Source organism: Ambystoma mexicanum, chromosome 1q (assembly GCF_040938575.1).
Source record: "Ambystoma mexicanum isolate Mex_15411 chromosome 1q, UKY_AmexF1_1, whole genome shotgun sequence".
Lineage (NCBI taxonomy): Eukaryota > Metazoa > Chordata > Amphibia > Caudata > Ambystomatidae > Ambystoma > Ambystoma mexicanum.
The window spans coordinates 1,173,559,043-1,173,580,728 of NC_090922.1; the positions used below are offsets into that span (position 1 = coordinate 1,173,559,043).

General features: G+C 37.6%; 1 protein-coding gene across 1 annotated transcript in view; it reads left to right on the plus strand.

The window, feature by feature from the left end:
* The window catches only part of NEGR1 (neuronal growth regulator 1), a 2,727,005-nt gene that overhangs the window by 38,461 nt on the left and 2,666,858 nt on the right, over positions 1-21,686 (plus strand). The gene's annotated exons all lie outside the window — the stretch shown is intronic.

Sequence of the window (21,686 nt, forward strand, 5' to 3'; positions counted from 1 at the left end):
TTTCTTTTGCTGACATATCTATTCCACATGGTTTTCTTCAGTAACAGTCAGAAACTAAGAATTTTAGTTTATTTGTAGACATATCCTTCTAGTAGGTTCTTACCGTAATTCCCTGAGAGTACAGTCACATCATATGAAACATATACATATGGGAAAACACAAGCTTGAAAGACAGCAATCCTTTTTGTGCATAAAGATAATCACTAGACTTATGAGCACTTTCTGATAGTTCTGTTGTTTTCTTTTATGGCTGTACTTTCCCTGTATATGGTCACATTTGTATACATTGTACTCACACTACTTTCCTTAGGGTCCAATCACATCAAGTGATACATATACATAGGGTAAATAGCAGCTTTGAAACAGAACAATCATTTATTTGCATGAAACTAATCAGTTAAGTTATGAATTGTTTCTGCTACTACTTGTGCTTTTTTGCTAACTTCACTTTCCCTGTATATACCCATATTGGTATGTGTTCTTGTGTCTTAGTGTTTTGTCTATAGTAATGCAATTATGTAATACATGAATTTTATTAGCTACTTATTACATATTTCACAAAAATCTATTAAGAAAACAATTATCATTTCATTATTCAACATATTAACATTACGAATATCATACCTTCATCTTGTACGCTGCACACAATGTTATGTTTCTGTATGAGTAGCTTAGTATACTAGATAGAACCCCATAATAGGATGCTATTTATATCAATGCATCGTTCAATGCACTTATTAGGGTATATTTCATGCAATGATTCTTGACACTTTTTTCGCAACATAATAAGAATCCCTTCTACACATATTTCATGAGAAGTACATACACATGTGATGTCATCAGTGATGTGATCAATGACATTTGTGATGTCATCTTTGATGTCCTGGGTGTTAGTCTTAGCAGTGCACGGTGGTGGCGCGAGTTATGGTTGCTTAGCTTACCATAACTGGCGAATTTTGGTTTTACTTGGAACCATAACGTCCCTTTAACAAAGTTTTTTTCACTGAATTTCATAGGTTTTTAGTAGCGCAACTTAACCATAACGTCCCTTTAACAACGTTTGTTTCACTGAATTTCGTAGGTTTTTAGTAGCGCAACTTAACCATAACATCCCTTTAACAAAGTTTTTTTCACTGAATTTCATAGGTTTTTAGTAGTGCAACTTAACCATAATGTCCCTTTAACAAAGTTTCTTCACGGAATTTCATAGGTTTTTAGTAGCAAAACTTAACAATAATGACTTTGACTTTATATACATGTCATATGGAACTGACTAGATCTCTTCTTATGAACTTGATGTCCGCGAAATTATTTAATGTTCGCGGACATGTTCGGAGAACAGTACCACTACCTAAAAACTTGGGGGGGGGTATGTTTGATTGTTATATCATAATATAAGAACATTTAACAAATTCAAAAAGCAGCACACAAACACATTATATATACTAATACATAAGAAATGTAACCCATATATGTAACACACTAACCATTCATTTAAATACAATATGTTCTGAAATGGAATATACCAAAAGAACATAAATTGGCTTCCAACATAATTACCTCACAGACACAACAGAACTGAGAACAAGACCAGACCCACTGAATACATAGGACTTATCTTACCAGAAATAGTAAGTGTACTTCATGTTACTCATATATTTATAAACTTTCTGTATTAGATTAAAAAATATATTATCTTTTCTTTTTTTTTCTCACAGAAATGTCTAGTACTCTGGAATGGCTAGAGGACAATTTCCCACATGAAGAAATGTCACAAGATAGTGAAACTAATGGTAAACACTTTATAATATAAACCATTTAAATATTATTATTTTGTATACATTTAACATATATATATTTTTTTATACAGACCATAACAAAATAGAAACTACCTCTGAAGAAGCTGTTATGGAAAACACGCTTGACAACATAAAAGAAAAAATTGATTTACTGTTGACCAATTTTAATAATTTAAAAACTTTTGTTGAAGATCATTTTAAAACAAAAACGTCATACCATTGCCCCACATGTACTTGTCCCTCCTCACCATATCCCAGTCAATTATCCCCAAACCCTCTCCATAATCCAAAACGTTTTGATGAGATTTCCATCCCTTCCTCACCTAATACCAATCATGTTGAAACCCCAAATTCTCCTGTTTTTGTTTCTGTTTCTGCCTCACCTTCTCTGTCATAAATTATTAATATATGTTAAATAAAGTTTAATTTTTATATTGTATTGCTAACAGTTTCCGTTTTTTTTTTTAAAAACAATAAAAGTGTCCGCGGACAGTGCGAGTGTTCTGAAATGTTCGTACATAAACAAAAATGGAGGTGTCCTGAAGAACACCACACCTGTTCGTACTGTTCGCTAGCAAGTTGAAACTGTTCTAAGAACACACGTGGTGTCCTGAAATGTTCGTAAAGAAACAAAAATTAAAGTGTTCTAAAGAACACTATATCTGTCCTTAATGTTCGCTATCAACTTAAAACTGTCCTAAGAACACAATTGCTGTCCTGAAATGTTCCTAAATACACGAAAATGATGTGTCCTGAACAACAGTACAACAGTTCGTAGTGTTCGCTACCCAATTGAAAGTGTTCTAAGAACACAAGTGGTGTCCTGAAATTTTCCTACATAAACTAAATTACACGTGTCCTGAAGAACACTATATCTGTCCTTACTGTTCGCTACCAAGTTTAAACTGTTCTAATAACACACGCGGTGTCCTGAAATATTCGTTTCACGTGTGACGCACTTTTAATTACTTCAGAACCCGAACAGTGTCCGTAGGACATCAATGCGCATGCGCTAACCAATCTCTGTGCACTTGGTGTCCTGCGGACAGGCGCTTCCTTCGCAGACTAGTTCGCAAACAGATCATATGACCGCGCCCACGCTCATCGTGTGTCCTGAAATGCGGACACTGTTCGTGTCCCCGAACAATTTAAAAGTACATTTTCAGTTAATCCATAATATTTTTCAATAAAATCACACCATGCCACAAGTCCCACATAGCAATCTTGACTTTCTATATACCTTTTGAAACTTTCCAATCCTTTTTTTGTGTTCGATCTGTCCGTGCACAGTGCGCATGTCTGCGGACCGCGCACAAGCACCCCTATAAAAGACCACACCCAAGAGCTTATTCCCATTGTGTTCCTGGCTATTCTTCAGAACACAGTGATTTTTGCTGCCACCTGCAGATTACACCATCATCAAGATGGCATCCTTGGCTGCTGAACTGCCACTTGGTGCTGCACCTGCTTCAGCACCACCACCACCCCCTCCACCACCACCACCTCCCCAAGGGCCTGAAGAGGGGAACAGGAGTGAGGATGCGGAGGAGGAAGAAGAGGATGATGAGAATGAGGTAGAGGAAATCCCTACTACCCGCACTAGGCGTGAGTCTTGGGTGTGGCAGTTATTTACCATTCATGGGAATGGTCCTAAGGCTTGTGCGAACCATGTTACCTGCAATGAGTGCAAAATGATACTCAGTTGCGGGAAGCACGGTAACTACAGCTTTGGGACCACTACTATGAAGCGACACCTGAGGTCATTTCACTCTGGGGTTATTCGCAGGGTTGTACCTTGCGAAGAACGTAGCAGGTTGATTTCCTCTACTTCATCCTCTGTTTCTGATCCTGTCACCACAAGGACCACCTCTGTGGGACAGCGTCTTTCTCAAGCTGCCTCACAGGCCATACAGAATGCTGATGACCCTTACCTTTCGAGGGTCACAGTTGTATGTATGTACTGTGACACAGTACTCTGCAGGGGGGAGCGACTTCGGAGTGCTTTCGAGACTATCGTCTCAGAGCACGAGAAGACCTGCTCACTACCCAAATAAAACCCACTCTACATCTTCCTCTCTCAGCTCGCCCTTTCTTATCCCTGTGGTTGCCCCCCCCCTTTACCCTCCTTTACCCTCCTCTCCTACTGTGTCATGTCTGAAAAACCAAAAAAAATACAAAATTACAAAAATCAAAAAAGAATAAGGCTCTTTTCAGAGCCGCCTTTCCCAGTTAAAAAATAGAAGTGAAAATAAATGAAGCAGGGCTCTTTGTATTTTTTAGAAGTCTGCGAACAGTTCGCGAACATTAAAAAAATTGGGTTACTACTCCATCACAAACATTGTAATTTTCTCTGGAAAGGAGTGGTGGCTCTGAAAAGAGCCTTTGGGTGGTGTTTGTAAGTCAACAATTGTAAATGCTTAACATCTACTTCAAAATCGTTGTTGTAATTCCAAAAAAGGTTGCAATGCATTTTGTACATTTCTCAGAAAAATCTGATTGCCAGCATAAGTAAGATGGACTCCATCTCTGCGAAAAATGTATGTACTACAAAACATAATATTTTCATTGTGAAAAGAAGACATGCCAAAATCTCTTAGAAAGCCACAAACAGCCTTATTAACATTGCGCCTTGCTTTTTCCATTTGTGGACCAAATGAAGAAGAACGAAGCCACATTTGTCTCTGCGCAATCCGTGAAAATATCACTTGCGAATTAGGAAACATGTCCATAACCTTCCTCAGTCCTTCTTTCATAGCAAATTGCAAAAAAATTCCAGTCACATGCCCTAAACTGTTCCCTCCACAATGAATTACAATTATGTCTGGATGTTGCTCTGTCTCCAAAGTAGCACAGAGAGGTAGCAAATCCAACCACTTCATTCTACATACTCCATGCCAGTGTACTTCCACATGTGGGAATCCAAGATCTACAGCTACTCCACAGCTTTCTGCATGCACCTTCAACCAATGTATCCACGAATCGCCTAAAATCCAAACAATCTGTTTTCTGAAACACACAGCCATAGCTATCTTTTGTTCTCTCAGCAAAAAGAGTATCTCAAAAAATCTCTCCTGGCACAACACACCCACCAAACTTTCCTGACCAATCCCTTTCAGTGCTTATTCTCATTTGCATGACTTCTGAACCCAAAAATCCCCGGATGTAACTCTTGATCTCCTGGAACTACCGCCATGTCCGCGGACATATCGTAACATGAACAGCCCTTCTACCATTTCCACTACACTCTCTCTACCATTCTCTCATTGGATGTACCTCAAAAATCACATGATCATGCACCAATCACATTCAAGACCTCTACATCTAACTGCATCATCATAGATCAGCACTGCAAATGTACTCTGAATCTCTCTACAAGTGTCATATCATTGGCAAGCAGCATCTACCACAAATACTGTACAAGTCTTCAAGATTTCTACTTGCAGCTCCACGCATATCCATATGCATGAACACAAACTTCAGGTATGCATATGTTCTGTATAGTACATGACATAGCTCTCAACCATTTTTGTTTTACAGGCGGGTGAAATCACCCGATTTTGTTTTTAGCGGGTGAGACGCCCATTGGAATGAATGGGCGTGCAGGAGGCTTGGCGGGTGAGTCTGCCCTTTACAAGGCGTGTGACACCCGCCAAAAGCGTGTGACTTGAGAGCTATGGTAGATGAACACATTTTCAAACAGACTTTTACCTTGTAAAATCTGTTAAATGAATTTACTGTACTTTTTTCAATTTCCTAAAATCAACTACCACTTATACACCTTTATACTTTTTACTTTCTTTAAACACACACACTCAAATCATGTTAAACTAACATTTTTTAAATGAAATATATAGACTACATATATTCAAACAAAATTGCATGCAAACACAATCTATGTTTAAACCTTTATAAAAATACTTATACAATTTCATATTTTTTGTTTTTATTTATTTATTTACTTAATTACTTTAAATTAGACATGACATTGAGGCGCTATTACCTAGAACAGTTTACTTACAGAAATAGTGGTATTCACTAATATATTATAAATTTCACAAGACATAGTAAAGATATTTTATTTTCGCTACAGTTAGTCATTCAATACAATTTGTTCATTAAGAACATATCATATACACTGAACTGATGCAATGTATCTTATGTAAATAAATTAGTTTAATAGTTTTACAGAAGGCACTGAGGATTTCAATTAAAAAAATCAATATCTAAATTAAAAACAGTGCTATATACAAACAAAGTTATTAATTTGAAGCTTTCACAGTTGCAGTGAAGACCAGTTTCCTGAAAAGAAGCAGCCGAATTCGAAGAAGAAAGAAAAACTAAGAAGTTACCTGTTAATTAAAAAAAAAAAGTAAGTAAAATATCACCATATTATTTATATTATTAATCAAATATACTATAACATTAATACCAGCTATTTTGGTTTCTTAAAATAGAGATTTTGTACCATTTTGTCCAAAAATTTCCATGTCGTAAACAGCGATTTACAACCAGAATGGCCTACAAATTTCTATTTTTGGACACACAAATTAGCCAACTGAACCACTACAATTTTCATATTATAGAACAAACAACTGTTTTAATTGTATACATTACATTTACTATTTGTACTTTTCCACACCGCTAGCTTACTTTTTTTTTGTCATCTGAACCCCAGTTTAGTGACACATACATTCAAGAATACCTACCCCTACTAGTTTTAGTTCCCAATGCACAATCACACACCATTACATACATCTTTATCATCTTACTCAAACACTCATGCACACAGCACACATACATTCCAGAACACCCCAACCCATATCTTCTTTATTTTTTTCAACAGACCCTAAAGAATGCCTACCAAAAGACAACTCCGTAGAAAGCAAAGCAAAATTAGAGCAAATGAAAATAAAGGTGTCCAACATAAGCATCCATCTCTAGCAGAATTTGTAAAAAAAAGTTGAAACAAAACAGCTAATACAATCATTTAGTGAAACACAAGAAGTTTCAAGTACAACAACTTCGCTTCCTCTATCAAAATGTAAAACAAACCAAAAAACAATTAACAGAAAATCAGCTATCAGTACAGATAAAACTACTTCTTCAAATTTTAATATAGTGCAAAGTAAGCATACCAAGAAAAGTATTTTAGCCAAAATATACTGTCACAAAGTCCTTCAAAATCTTATACAAACAGGAGAGAAATCAGGTTCAAAGCTTAAAACCTATCGTAGGAAATTAATCTTAGAAGCATTGATGGACAGTGCAATTCTTCTCAAAAGAAATTTATTTATTTTACTGTTAAACAAAATGAAACCACTAACAAAACTAATAACTAAATTACAAAAAAGACTTCTCAATAAGCGAAATGTCAACAGAAAGAACTTCTTAAGTATCTGCGGAGGTGAATGGAATCACACTACGAGCACAGAACCATATTTTAATGAAGAAGCGTACAAACAAAAGCAAACGAATACAATTGCCATAAATAGCAGTGGTCGAGGTTATGAAAAAGTGAATAATACCATAATGGAACAAGAAGTACTCCTTACAAAAATATGCCCTGAAAACTTAGAATTACCCCTCCATTCAACTGAATCAGAACGTCTAGTGTACAAATGGCCATGCACGTCAATGTGTAACATTCCCAAACAATGTTTCAAATCTTTACACCAATTCCTCAATAAATATGTAAAAAGCAAAGACAAAATCAAAATTAAATTACTGCAAAATATAGATACCTGTCCAGTGCGCAAGTACACAGGACTACAAGGGCATTCATTGGCCTGCATTACAGGACCTACTTGTAAAACCACTTTCCATGATATCAAAAAGATATGAACACATCATTCAACTATAAGAAATCTAGTCTATAAACTGTACTATGCTAAAAGTCCTGCTTTAGCACTAGCAAAGTTAAATAACATCCTTTTACATGGTACAGCAAAAGACCTATTTGAAGAAATTCACTATATCCAGAAAAAATATTTTGGAAGTGAAAGCCATTTACAGAATGAAATAGCTTTAAACCAATTAAGCAACAATTCTACACATGGCAACCTTTTGCTAAACACATACAAAAAAGAAATACTAAAATTTAAAAGTACATCAGCTGAAGTACCAAACCATGTATGTGTATGTTGCCGTAGATTTTTTTATAAAAGTAACACAAAAACTGTGGACCTATCATACAAAATAGAAGACAATGAAGATTCTAAATGGTTTGAATTAGCTCTCTACCTTCTAGCAGAAAACAAATATGAAATAACTGAGCCCTTAATACTTTGCAGTTATTGCACCACAAAACTTGACAACAACCAAACTCCTTCACGTTCTATCACAAATAATTTGGAATTATACCCAGTACCAAAACCTCTACAACAACTTAATTTATATGAGAGCATCATAATTCAAACAGTACACCCATTTCAAGCAATAATACGCCTTCAACCAAAAACAGCATAATTACCTCCCTCTGAATTGATAAAAGGCATTCGTGGAAAAGTAGTTTATTTACCATTAAATCTAAAAGAAAATGTGCATACTCTAGGTGTGCAACGTCCAATGCACCAATCTTTAATTATATTAGTAAATGGAGTACCTACAAAAGACAAAAAAATATGGCAACAGCTGGTAGATTTATATAAAGTTAGACAAGCCTTCCAATATCTTAAAGAGAATAATGAATATTACAAAGAAATTAATATTGAAGAAAACTTGAAAGATACAACTGAAATAATTCAAGAAACACAAGAAGCTGTCAATTTGAGCTACTAGAATCCTGCTACAATATAAAATACTTTAGACCAGTATACAATTCATCCTTTGCACTGTAATGACACCGTACAAGATGTACTGGAAACTTACCAAATGCGTCAAACAAAAGGATCGCCAATCAGTATATGGGAAAAAAGTATAGAAGCACATGCTTTTCCTCTACTCTTTCCAACTGGCAAAGGAGGAAGATATGATGATAGACCTATTCCAATATCAGCTTCAGAATACCGCTCATTACGGATGTATTCTGAAGATCCCAGATTTAGACAAAATGTGGACTACATATTCCACTTACTCTTTGAAAGTGAACTAGCAACCTTATGTTACAGAGTTGCACACATATTAAAATCAGGATCACACTTTCAAAATATGACAGCTACACAATTATTAGAGAAAGTGCAACAAAAGGATGAGATTTTACAATCAAATATTACAAATCTATTAGCAAATATGCGTGGTACTAAAGAGTACTGGTTTCGACGTCATGGAGATGTACGTTGTATGATCAGAAACCTTGGCCCACCCACTTGGTTTGTTACATTAAGTTGTGCAGAATATGCATGGGAAGATTTACATGATTTCCTACGCATATCAAATAAAAACAAAACAAACATAGATATTCTAACACCTGGAGAACTTTGTTCTTTGGATCCTGTTAATGTTTCAAGATATTTTCACCATCGCTTCATTGCTATGCTACATTTTATTTGTAATAAAACTGTTCCTCCCCTTGGAGAAGTGCAACACTTCTTTTGGAGAAAACAGTACCAAGCCAGAGGAGCACCCCATATCCACATGCTTTTATGGATTAAAGATGCTCCTAAATTTGGTCAAGACAGTGATGCCACTGTTTTACAGTTTATTGAAAAATATGTCACTTGTCAAATTCCATCAGAAGCCACAAATAGTGATCTTTGTGCACAAATTTTACAATTTCAAAGACACAAATGTGGAAAATATTGTCGTCGCAAATACAAAAGCAAAGGCAAATACTACACCAAATGCCGATTTGGTTTCCCTAGACCAGTTACAAATACAGGTCAAGTAAACAACCTCATGTCTTCAGTTAGACATACTGTTAAAGGAAAGTCACCTAAAAATACATATTACATAAAAAGAAAAGAAGAAGAAAAATATATCAATGATCATAATGCAATCATTGCCCACTTATGGAATGCAAACATAGATGTGCAGTACATTGCAGACAATTCTACTGCTGTTGCACGATATGTCACAGCATACTTAACTAAAGCAGAAAAGACAGACAAGACCTCTGGAATGACCTGTCATCAGATAAAACAGTATCTCAGAAATTATACAGCTTGGGCATAAAAATGCTCACCCATAGAGAATGTGGATCTTATGAAGCAGCTGATCATTTAACTGGTACTTTATTGTATGGTAAATCTGAAAATATAGTATGGCTAAGTCTTGGTCCAGCTAAATCTAGAAAAAGAGTTCTAAACTCATATGAAGATATAGAAACAATAGCCAAACATGATCATGATCCCAACAGCCCAACAGCCAAGACATTTTAAAAAACAATTTATTGGACACATACTACCCAAACAGAAGTAATACTTTGGAAAACATGTGTCTATACCAAATAGCCCAAAACTACACATACAAAAATAATATGAAACCCGATGAAAAAAAAAGGTAAATATAGAGTGACAGACTGTGAAGGCAGCTTAGTTAAACTCACTAAACCAAATTTAATTAATCATATCAAATTGTCATTGAAGACTCCTCAACATAAAGAAGTATATTACATGTCCCTGCTACAACTCTTCAAACCATGGAGAAAAGAAAAACAATTACTAGATAACTATGACTCATATGAGGATGCTTTCAAAGCAAATGAAAGCACTATAACTGATGTAAACTTTACACAGTACAAAACAATGTTGCACAATGAACAGCAACATGAAGAAGAACTCCAAGCTCAACTAGATAAGGATACTCCTGACAGTAGTCAACCTTCTGTCACAGGAAGCCAAGAACCACTGGGAGAACCACTAATAACAAATGAGGCAGAATTAGCTATGATAGAAGTAGAAAACACCATGTGTCAGTATGAAGATAAGGAAGACTTAACTATACTACAATCAAAACTAAACAATGAGCAAAGAAGTAACAAAACAAATTGCACATGGTGTAAAACATGAAAATAAAGAATGTTCCTGCCATAATTATAAACCTATACTAATGTACGTCAGTGGTGAAGCTGGTTCTGGCAAAACATTCCTAATCAAATCCATTAGTAAGTTCCTTCAACAATTGACAAACAACACACTGTCAGCTGTTGTCACTGCCCCCACAGGTTTAGCTGCCTACAACATAGTTGGTGTTACATTACACCGATTACTACTATTACCAGTAGAACACCAGAACAAATTAGACTATTACAAACTTTCTGCAGAAGCTGCAATGGAATTATGCAGAGTATTGAAACAAATGAAAATGCTACTAATAGATGAAGTGAGCATGGTCTCCAACCTGATGTTAGCTTTGATTCACCTCAGATTACAAGAAGTACTCAAAACAGACTATGAAGAGCTCTTTGCAGGAAAACACATTATTGTTTTTGGAGATCTGCTTCAATTAACACCAGTAAAAGGTGAACCTATTTTTAAAACATTAGGGCACAAACTCTGCCGTAAAACTGTTGGCAGCATTGGAAATGTCAACCTTTGGCAACATTTCCAATACAGAGAATTAACAGAAAACATGCGCCAATCTGCAGATCTCACTTATGCCAACATTTCTTAAAGTTTGAGAGTTGGTATACTTTCTAAAGAAGCAGAAGCAACATTGAAAACCCGGCACATTAATGTACTTTTTGGTGATAATGCATGTGCTACAGATGTTATGGAACAATTAGCCCACAAAAATGTCAATTGTATGGCCTTAATGCCAACTCTTGCAAGCTGTTTCAAATTCAATGAAATCATGCTAAGTATAGAAATGCAACCAATAATGGAAATTAGCGCCACAGACAAACTAGATGTACATGGTATGACACTACCCATGTGTGACCAAGCCACAACAGGAATAAATAATTTAGAAAAATCAATCTCAAACACAGCAGGCTTAGAAAAGATGTTAAAATTATCCTTAAATTGCAGAGTAATGCTTAAACGTAACCTTGACTTGGACCAAGGACTAGTTAATGGAGCACTGGGTACAGTTGTTGGCTTTCAAACATACCCACGTGACAACAAAATTCAGTTTGTCAATATACTCTTTGACAAACTTTCAGCAGTAAAACGGATAGGACGCTCAACAGCTAGATTCCTTCTCTTCAAAGATATGTATGTACGCAGAGAACAATTTTCTCTAACTCTTGCATACGCAGTCACAATTCATAAATCACAAGGTTTTACCCTAGACAAAGCAATGATAGATATTGGTAACACAGTCTTTAAAGAAGGCATGAGCTACGTAGCACTATCACGCTTACGTACACTTGACGGTCTATTTCTAATCAACTTTGATGCAAGTAAAGTAAACGCTGATATTCCTTGCATTTTAGAATATAATAGACTTCGCTCACTATACACTCCCCATCTAAACACATATTCTGTTCCACAAAAACTAAAACGTTGTAAAAGAAAACTAAATCAAACTGAAATGCAACAGGACGTCACTGGAAATCCTCCAAAGAGAGTAAAAGAAACTAATACTCCATCAAGTACCACAAACAAAAAAGAATCAATTAGGGAAAGTAAACCAGGTACTTCTTTAACGAAGGAAGACAAACTCCAAAAAAAGCAGTTAGATACAGAACTACCTGGACCATTTAAATTCTCAAATATAGTTGGTGTAAGTTGCTATGCAAATGTAGCAATGAATATTCTATTTCAATTACCACCAATTGTTGACAACATTTACTCACACAGTACAAACCCATTGTGTTTGCAAATGTTAGTACTTCACAGAAATGCAGCAAACAATCCTGACAACACATATAGTGTTTTTGGAATAAGACGACAATTGGACTACTGTGCTGGAATGGTGAAATTCACTATAAACTCACAGGAAGATCCACAAGAATTTCTAATGTACTTACTACAGGTACTGGAAAACAAAAACATACCTATAAATGAAATCTTTCAGATTTCATACATGTGGAAACATACATGCACTCTCTGCAACAATGTGACACAAGAAGAAATCCCCAATGAACGCTTCATATATATATCAATACCAAATTGTGAATCCATTCCATTTCAGCAACTTGTACAAAATGCAAACCATGGTAGATTATGCTCTACCTGCAATTCAGATAATCGCTCCACGTTAGTAATACAAACACATAGTAAATACGTAATACTAATGCTTCTACGTTACAATGCAGATGGTACCAAAAACAACTGCAAGCTGACTGGATTCACACATGGTCAAATATCACTTGGTAAGAAAACCTTCACAACGATAGGTATAATCTACCACACAGGAGCCACAAGCAATTCAGGGCACTACACTGCATACATAAAAAAGAAATGTGGATGGTTTGAATGTAATGATAGTACCATTACTCTAAAGCAGAGATTACCAGCAAATCTTACAAATGCTTATTTGATGTTCTTAAAACCAAAATTTGATAAATAAACTGTATTTAAACCTTTAAGTAAATTTGTGTTACAAAAATATAAACTGTTAGAATACTCCAAAAGCTATCTAACTGCTCAAAGATTCTACAACAACTAATCAGATAAATGAATACCACTAAATTAGACCAAAAAATACACAGTTAGAATACTCCAATTGGTATCTAACTGTCCCAAAATTATAAATGTGTGTTAAAATAATATAAACTGTTAGAATACTCCAAAAGCTATCTAACAGCTCAAAGATTCTACAGCAACTAATCAGATAAATGAATACCACTAAATTAGGCCAAAAAATACACAGTTAGAATACGCCAATTGGTATCTAACTGTCCCAAAATTTAACAATATCCAAATAGTTAAATGAAAACCACTACAATATATTAAAAAAATAGACAGTTAGAATACGCCAATTGGTATCTAACTGCTCCAAAATTTTATAATATCAAAACAAATGAAGAATCTGTTACTGTTCCAAAAGAAATACAACAAAGCAAAGTATAAAGCATTAGCCAGAAACAACAAGTGAACACTGAAAACAAACAAACAAATAAACTGTAGCATAACAGAAAAAGGCTTTTTTTAAATCCAACATGGATTTTTTTTTTCTCCCACAGACCCAATGATTTTAGCAACAAATACAGAAACTGAGCAAATTGCACAGTACTCTGATTTGTACTCTACTAAATATGAGGGTCGAAAAAAAATAAAAGTATATTGCTTATACAATGTAATAAGTCATTACAAAATACTAATACTAACATGCTATTTTCTTTTATCACAGAAATGAAGAAAAAAAACATGGACTCCCATTACTAGACCAAACAGTAAGTATACAATAATAAGGACAACCATAGCAGCACATCACATCCATAGTATCTAATACCTTTGTTCCTTATACATTTGTTTTTCACCCAAAGTTATAAACAAATATGAATGTGATATGCTGCGGTGGTTGTTGCCAGGGCATAGAGTCTTGGGTGCATGGTCAAATGGCCATGCACCCAAGACTCTATGCCCTGGCAACAACCACCGCAGCATATCACATCCATAGAGTCAAACATTTCAACTATGATCTATGGGAAACTTTTAATGTCCGCGAACAATGTGAGTGTTCTTAGAACACTTTGAACTTGCCAGCGAACAATACGGACACCGTTTTCAGGACACCCCCTACGAACATTACAGAACAACGCGATAGTTCTTAGAACACTTTCAACTTAACAACGAACAATACGGACACCGTCCTAAGGACACCCCCTACGAACATTCCAGGACACCGGGAGTGTTCTCAAAAACGTCTTCAGAACACCCCCATCTTGTTTATTTGCGAACATTTCAGGACATTGCGAGTGTTCTTAGGACACATTCAACTTGACAAAGAACAATACGGACAGCGCCCTCAGGACACCCTCTACGAACACTCCCCGGACACCGGGAGTGTTCTTAGAAGCGTCTTCAGAACACCACCATCTTGTTTATTTGCGAACATTTCAGGACACTGCAAGTGTTCTTAGGACACATTCAACTTGACAAAGAACAATACGGACAGCGTCCTCAGGACACCCCCTACGAACACTCCCCGGACACCGCGAGTGTTCTTAGAAGCGTCTTCAGAACACCCCCATTTTGTTTATTTGCGAACATTTCAGGACACCGCGAGGGTTCTTAGGACAGACTCAACTTGACAGAGAACAATACGGACAGCGTCCTCAGGACACCCCCTACGAACACTCCCCGGACACCGCGAGTGTTCTTAGAAGCATCTTCATAACACCCCCATTTTGTTTATTTGCAAACATTTCAGGACACCACGCGTGTTCTTAGAACACATTCAACTTGACAGAGAACAATACGGACAGCGTCCTCAGTACACCACCTACGAACACTCCCCGGACACCGCGAGTGTTCTTAGAACAGTTTCACTTTGCTTGCGAACAAAACTGACACATTTTGACTCCTTAGAACACCCCCTAGTCAGTTTATTTAGAAAATTTCAGAACACCCGTGATGTCCGCAAACAAATCGAAGACAAAAAGAACGTCTAACACATAAAAAACACAACTTTCATCCTATCTCACACACTCCCACCCCCCCCAAACACTCCTACACACCAACACACTCTACAAAATACACATTTTGAACAAAGTTTCACCGCGCTGTCCGGGGACGTCCGCCAATCCAATATGGCGGGCGCTACCGAAAAATCTGACGCGCTTCACGCTCCACGCCGTCCAATCAGCGAACACTTTGCATGTCCGCGAACATCACGCAAGACGATTGGCCAATCAGGACACTTTCCGCGGAGCGAACAGGGAAGTGTATCCGCAAACCGAACACAGATATCACAAATTTTTTTTGACCTACTTTTTGGTCATTTTAAAAAAAAACTACTGGACGAATTTTCATCAAATTTGCAAACGCACGCTTTCGGGACCAAGCCGCTGCTCCTGGTCCAAATTTGGTGGAAATCCGTCCAGCGGTTTGGGCTATAGACGCGAGCAAAATTTTTTTCCCATTCACTCTATGGAGAGTGAGTATAATGTATACAAATATGAGCATATAGAGGGAAGGTAGAGTAATACAAATAAAACTATGACAAAGTGCTGATAACCATAATGATTATCTTCATGCACAGAAAGGATTCCTCTCTTTGAAGCCTGTATCTTCCGCTATGTACATGTTTCATATATGATGTGACAGGACCCCAAGTCTACAAATATAGTACCTTTTCAATTTTTACTTCTTGACTGTTACTGTAGAAAACTATGTGGCTTCGATATGTCAGTAAAGGATAAAAAGGGAGAGCCAGCCATGTGATGTCATCAGTTATGTCATCAATGACATTTGTGATGTCATCTTTGATGTCCTGGGTGTTAGTGTTAGCAGTGCACGGTGGCGCGAGTTATGGTTGCTTATGTTACCATAACTGGCGAATTTCAAGGGTTTTTCGGTTTTACTTGGAACCATAACGTCCCTTTAACAACATTTTTTCACTGAATTTCATAGGTTTTTAGTAACACAACTTAACCATAATATCCCTGACATGTAACATAGAACATGCTAACCCCCTCGTAGTGATTTTCATGTCCGCGGACTACCGCCATGTCCGCGGACACATCGAAAATCTGAGCGTGGTGAATGTAAATTTAAATAGTGTGCCCCATTTCCCCTTTGAAGTTGGCTCTGAAAAGAGCCATTTTTTTTTTACAGATGCTTGACAGACACCTGTTATTTTATATTTTTTTCTTGTTTTTTTTTCTTACTTTACTCCTAAAATCTTCACATAACCTTCTCCAAAGCAACCCTTACATTCCAAAATAAAAAGGCATTTCCGGTAAAAGATAAAGAAATGCCATCTTCTTTAAAATTAACAGCATTACTGGCATCAATATTCTCATTGTTACAGAAGAACATACCAGCTCTAAGCATGAAGGCACACATGCCTCGGTTGATGACACACCTAGCAATGTTTTGCTGAGGACAAAAAACTGAACTATTGTCCCATATTGCCCTAGGTAGTAATCCAGAAAAAATTACTTTCGCATTTGGAAGGATCTTCACAACGGCTTGAACCAAGCATTCCAAATCAGCCAACAAAGTAGGGGCACTGACGTTGCCCAAATGGAAAGCACCATAGTGCAAAACTACCACATGCAGACTGTTCATCGTGGCCATATCTGCACAAACTTGTACAATTCCCTGTACATTGCAATCAGGCACAGTGCTCCACACCACCTCCACTCCTTTGACATCAAAGTTCTTTGCAACATGCCTGCATTCAGCGTACTGCTGTAAACCATGCACAAACATATCTCCGAGCACCAACACCCTGACTTTCTCCACTTCTGCCATCTTCACCACACACAGTCACTTTCAACACAAATCCACAACCTTGACATCTGATTGGCTGATCCGTACAGTCTTCTTTCCATGTTGGATTTCCTGGAAAAACACGGATTTACCACGCCCTGTCCACGAACAGCCGTGGTGTCCGCGGACGGCGTCCACTTTACTCTCTGTACCATTCCCTCATTGCATACAGCTAAGCAATCACACAATACGAATAACGTCCTCAGAACACCCCCATTTTGTGAATTTTCCAACATTTCAGGACAATTATCATTTCATTATTCTACATATTAACATTACAAATATTATACTTTTATCTTGTACTCTGACACAATGCTATCTTTCTCCATTAGCAGCTCAGTATACTACATAGAATCCCATAATATAATGCTATTTATTGATATAAATGCATTGTTCAAAGCACTAATAACGGTATGATATTTATTGCAATATCCTTGACACTTTTTTCGGAACATTATAATGAAAATCCCTAGTACACAAATTCCATGAAAAGTACATACACATGTGATGTCATCAGTGATTTCATCAATGACATTTGCAATGTCATCTTTGATGTCCTGGGTGTTAGTCTTAGCAATGCATGGTGTTGGCGCGAGTTATTTTTCATAGCTTACCATAACCTGCTATTTTCAGGGGTCTTTCGGCTGTACTTAGAACCATAACGTCCTTTAAACAAACTTTTTTTAATATCACGCAAACAATATACAAACATGGCATGCAAAAACCAACTTCTACAGATGGCTTTACACAGAATGTTGCAAATTAAGAATTTATGCTCGTTCACAGTGAAGGTCAGCTGCTTCATTTTTTTCTCGGGCCCCGGAGAGGCTCACGAAGCAGACTATAAGGTTGTATTGTGTTTTGACCTTGACAGACAGAGATTGTGATGAAAGACTTCTCTTGAAGGAGTGTTGCTAAAACGTAAGAGAAGATAAAGATGAAATTTCTGAAACAAAACCACTTTTACATATTATATCACTATGCGAAAGATCGTTGCACACGCGGAGTCGTATTTTCGGACTGCACCACTCGTAGACAATGGAAATGGCAATAGTACTGTAAGTAACCCTTTACATTACTTTATACCAAATATAATTACAATAGCGTAGCATTAAAGACCGCTGAAGTTGAACTTGTTCGTTGAAAGTGGCATAATGTTTTCTACTGCGCACTATCACCGCCGAATTGATCCCCTGTCGTTTAGAGGGCTCTGAAAAAGGCAGACGACACAGAGTGGGTTAATATAAATAATTTAACCGGTCTACAGACGGTCAAGTGCTCTACTCGCTGTGCCACTTCACTGTAGCCTGTCAAGTGGCACAGCGAGTACAGCGCTCGCTTTGACATCCGTGCACAGCTTGCTAACGCAGGTTCGAATCCCGGCAAGCCCAAACTCAGCCTATCATCCTTCCATGGTCGATAAATGAGCACCACACACCATGGTTAATAATAAGCACCGCTTAGATACCTCACAGTTTTTAGCGCTATAGGAATGGGAAAATTTTATTATTAACATACTCTGTTGCACTATCTTCGATAGCAAATAGTTTCACGCCCTAATAAATAAAATGATGATTTTTAATGAAGATCGGCTGGTGAGACTAATTTATGTTTTTTAAAACAGGTACGTGGCCCCGTTTTGTCTATGTCACGATTTACAGACTCCAGCAGATGGGGTCTTCAACTGCCAGGTGCAAGTCCAAATATGCAACTTCATGACCCTCACCATTTTATGGGACAATCGCTAAGGACCAATATGCCCTTACGCAGTACTAGCGGCTACAAACAACATACCAACCAATACGGTGGTCTAATGGCTCGTTGTTGGAGCAACCTTCCGATTATCAGAGAGACCATTTACTGCTTTTATCATAAACCAACAGCCTATCTACCGCAAAGGAACAACGCTTGGCTCCAAATAAACTTTTGCTGATCGACAGCAGAGACAATAGCAAATCGCTGAATATTCACTAAACATTTCATGTGAAATAAATGTACTTTACCAAATGTACAATCCTGCTGTTTACTTTTAAACCACAGTTTCATATTCCGAATTGTGGCGCACTGAGTTGTAACCTGATCTAACACTCTCTGTACCGCAAAGGAACATCGCGTGTCTCAACATGAACTTTTGCGGATCGACAACAAAGACAAATGCAAATTGCTGAATATTCTCTAAACATTTGATGTCAAATAAATGTACTTTACAACATTTACAATCTTGCTCTTTGCTTTTAAATCACAGTTTCATATTCTGAATTGTGGCGCGCTGTGTTGTGACATAATGTGTGTTGTCTTCCGGGTTCTGTGTAAAGTCGCGTAGTACTGGAAACGACTGGGCGCGTTTCATTACGCACCCTGTAACGTCACGGAGAAAGGTGGGGAATATGAATGCTTTGATAATATCAGGCTTAGTGGCGGGAGATATGATTTAGTGTCGCAAAAGCAAGGCAGCCAGGTCAATAGCGCCAGTCATAGGATTATCACATAATGTCGACGCACACCAGCCGGATTTATCGTTTCTTTAGTGGAAAAAAAGTCGGTTGAAGTCCCTAGGAAATTGTACTATTAGCGAACAAAAGGAGTGCTCTTAAAACACTTTCACCCTGACAACGAACAATACAAACAACGTTCTCAGAACACCCCCATTTTGTGTAATTGCAACCATTTCGGGACACTGCGAGTGTTCTTAGAACACATTCAACTAGACAGATTACAATACGGACAGCGTCCTAAGGACACCCCCAGTTTGTGTATTTACGAACAATTAAGTACACCGCGAGTGTTGATAGCTCATTTTTACCTTCCTTGCGAACAAAAATGACACATACTCCATCCTCTAAACACCCCACCATTTAGTTTATTTACAAAATGTCAGAACAGCCGTGTTCTCCGCGGACAAATCGAACGCAACAACAAGGTCTAGCACATAAAAAAACAAAGCATTGAACCTATCTCATACTCCCCCACCCTCCCCAAACACTCTTACACACCAACACACGGCACTAAATACAATTTTTTATCCACGTTTCACTGCGCTGTACGCGGTCAACTGCGAATACAAGATGGCGGGCGCCACAGAAAATCTGATGCGCTCCACGCCCCTCACTGTCCAATCAGCGAACACGTCGCATGTCCGCGGACATGACGCAAGCCCATGGGCCAATCGGGGTGCTGTCCACGGAGCGAACAGGGAAGTCCGTCCGCGAAGCGAACGCAGATATCACTAATTTTTTTGCCTTACATTTTAGTCGTTTTTAAAAAAACTACTGGACAGATTTACACCAAATTTACAAAAGCACGCTTTTGGGACCAGGCCGCCGCTCCTGCCGCACATTTGGTGTAAATACGTCCATCGGTTCGGGCTGTAGCCGTGCGCAAAGTTTTTTCCCATTCAGTCTATGGGAAAAAAAAAGTTTTGGGACCCCCCCTATAACTTTTCCCCCCCTGGACGAATCCTCACCAAACTTTGCAAAACAATTCAGAGTGACCCAACTACTTTTTTTTGCAAAGTTTGGTGAGGATCCGTCCAGGGAGAGCGAAGTTATAAGCCACCCAAAAAGTGCTCTTCCTATGGAAACAGCAACTTAACCATAACTACATGGCCACTACCGTATATATATATATATATATATATATATATATATATATATATATATATATATATATATATATGAAGAAAAAGGAAAAATCTGCCATAGCCAGTCTGAACTGCATCCCGGATCAGGAGATACCAAGAGGAAATAAGGGGAAACGATAAACGACGTGATTCTTTAGGTTAAATAAAGGATCATTTACTCATCATAACTTCGGGTCGCGTGGCAAAGAAGTTATTTATTAACCAAAAAGAATACAGCAGAGGCAGGACAACACAGGGACAAGTCCTGCATGATGGTGTTTCGCACTAACGTAGCACTTCTTCACATGCAAGGAGCATTACAACATGGGCTGCAAAATACAAAAGCAGTCCTTTCACAATATTTACATTGAATATCAGTGTCCTGAGAACAACGTGCAAAGCAGGCAGACATCTTTGAATGGAGAAGTGAGTCCATAATACATGGTAAGTGTCAATGTATATGCCATATACGGTATACATGGAAGCAAAAACACAGTCTGCGACAAAATAAAAAGAGACATTGTTGAATGCAAGGCATTTGTCACGACAGGACAAATAAAGGGGTGGCTTTGGGAAGGGAGGGTTTTGATGTAAAAAACCAAATTGGAACTCCGATATAAAAATAAACTAACGAGGTCAGGTTCCTGGAGTGTAAGTGCTTTCAGGGCCGGCACATAATGTCTCAATGAGAATTCCAGTCTGGGAAAGCAACCACAGCCACTTACAAACTATTAATGTTACATGACGCAGAAGGTACCACAATTTAATTGGTCTGCAGCAGCAGTGCATTCGAAATAAATGCACAGACCAGGCGGTTCGGTCAGGCACTTGCATAAAGATAAAGTGCAAGTGCACTATTATATATAAATAAACAGAGAACAAAAACTGCCAAAGGCAGGAGGACCACCCTCCAGGCTCATAGAATGCCTAAAAATTGACGAAAATCCAGAGTAAGAATGCTTGGAAATGTGTTTGTGGAAAAACACAGCAAAAACAGGATACAGC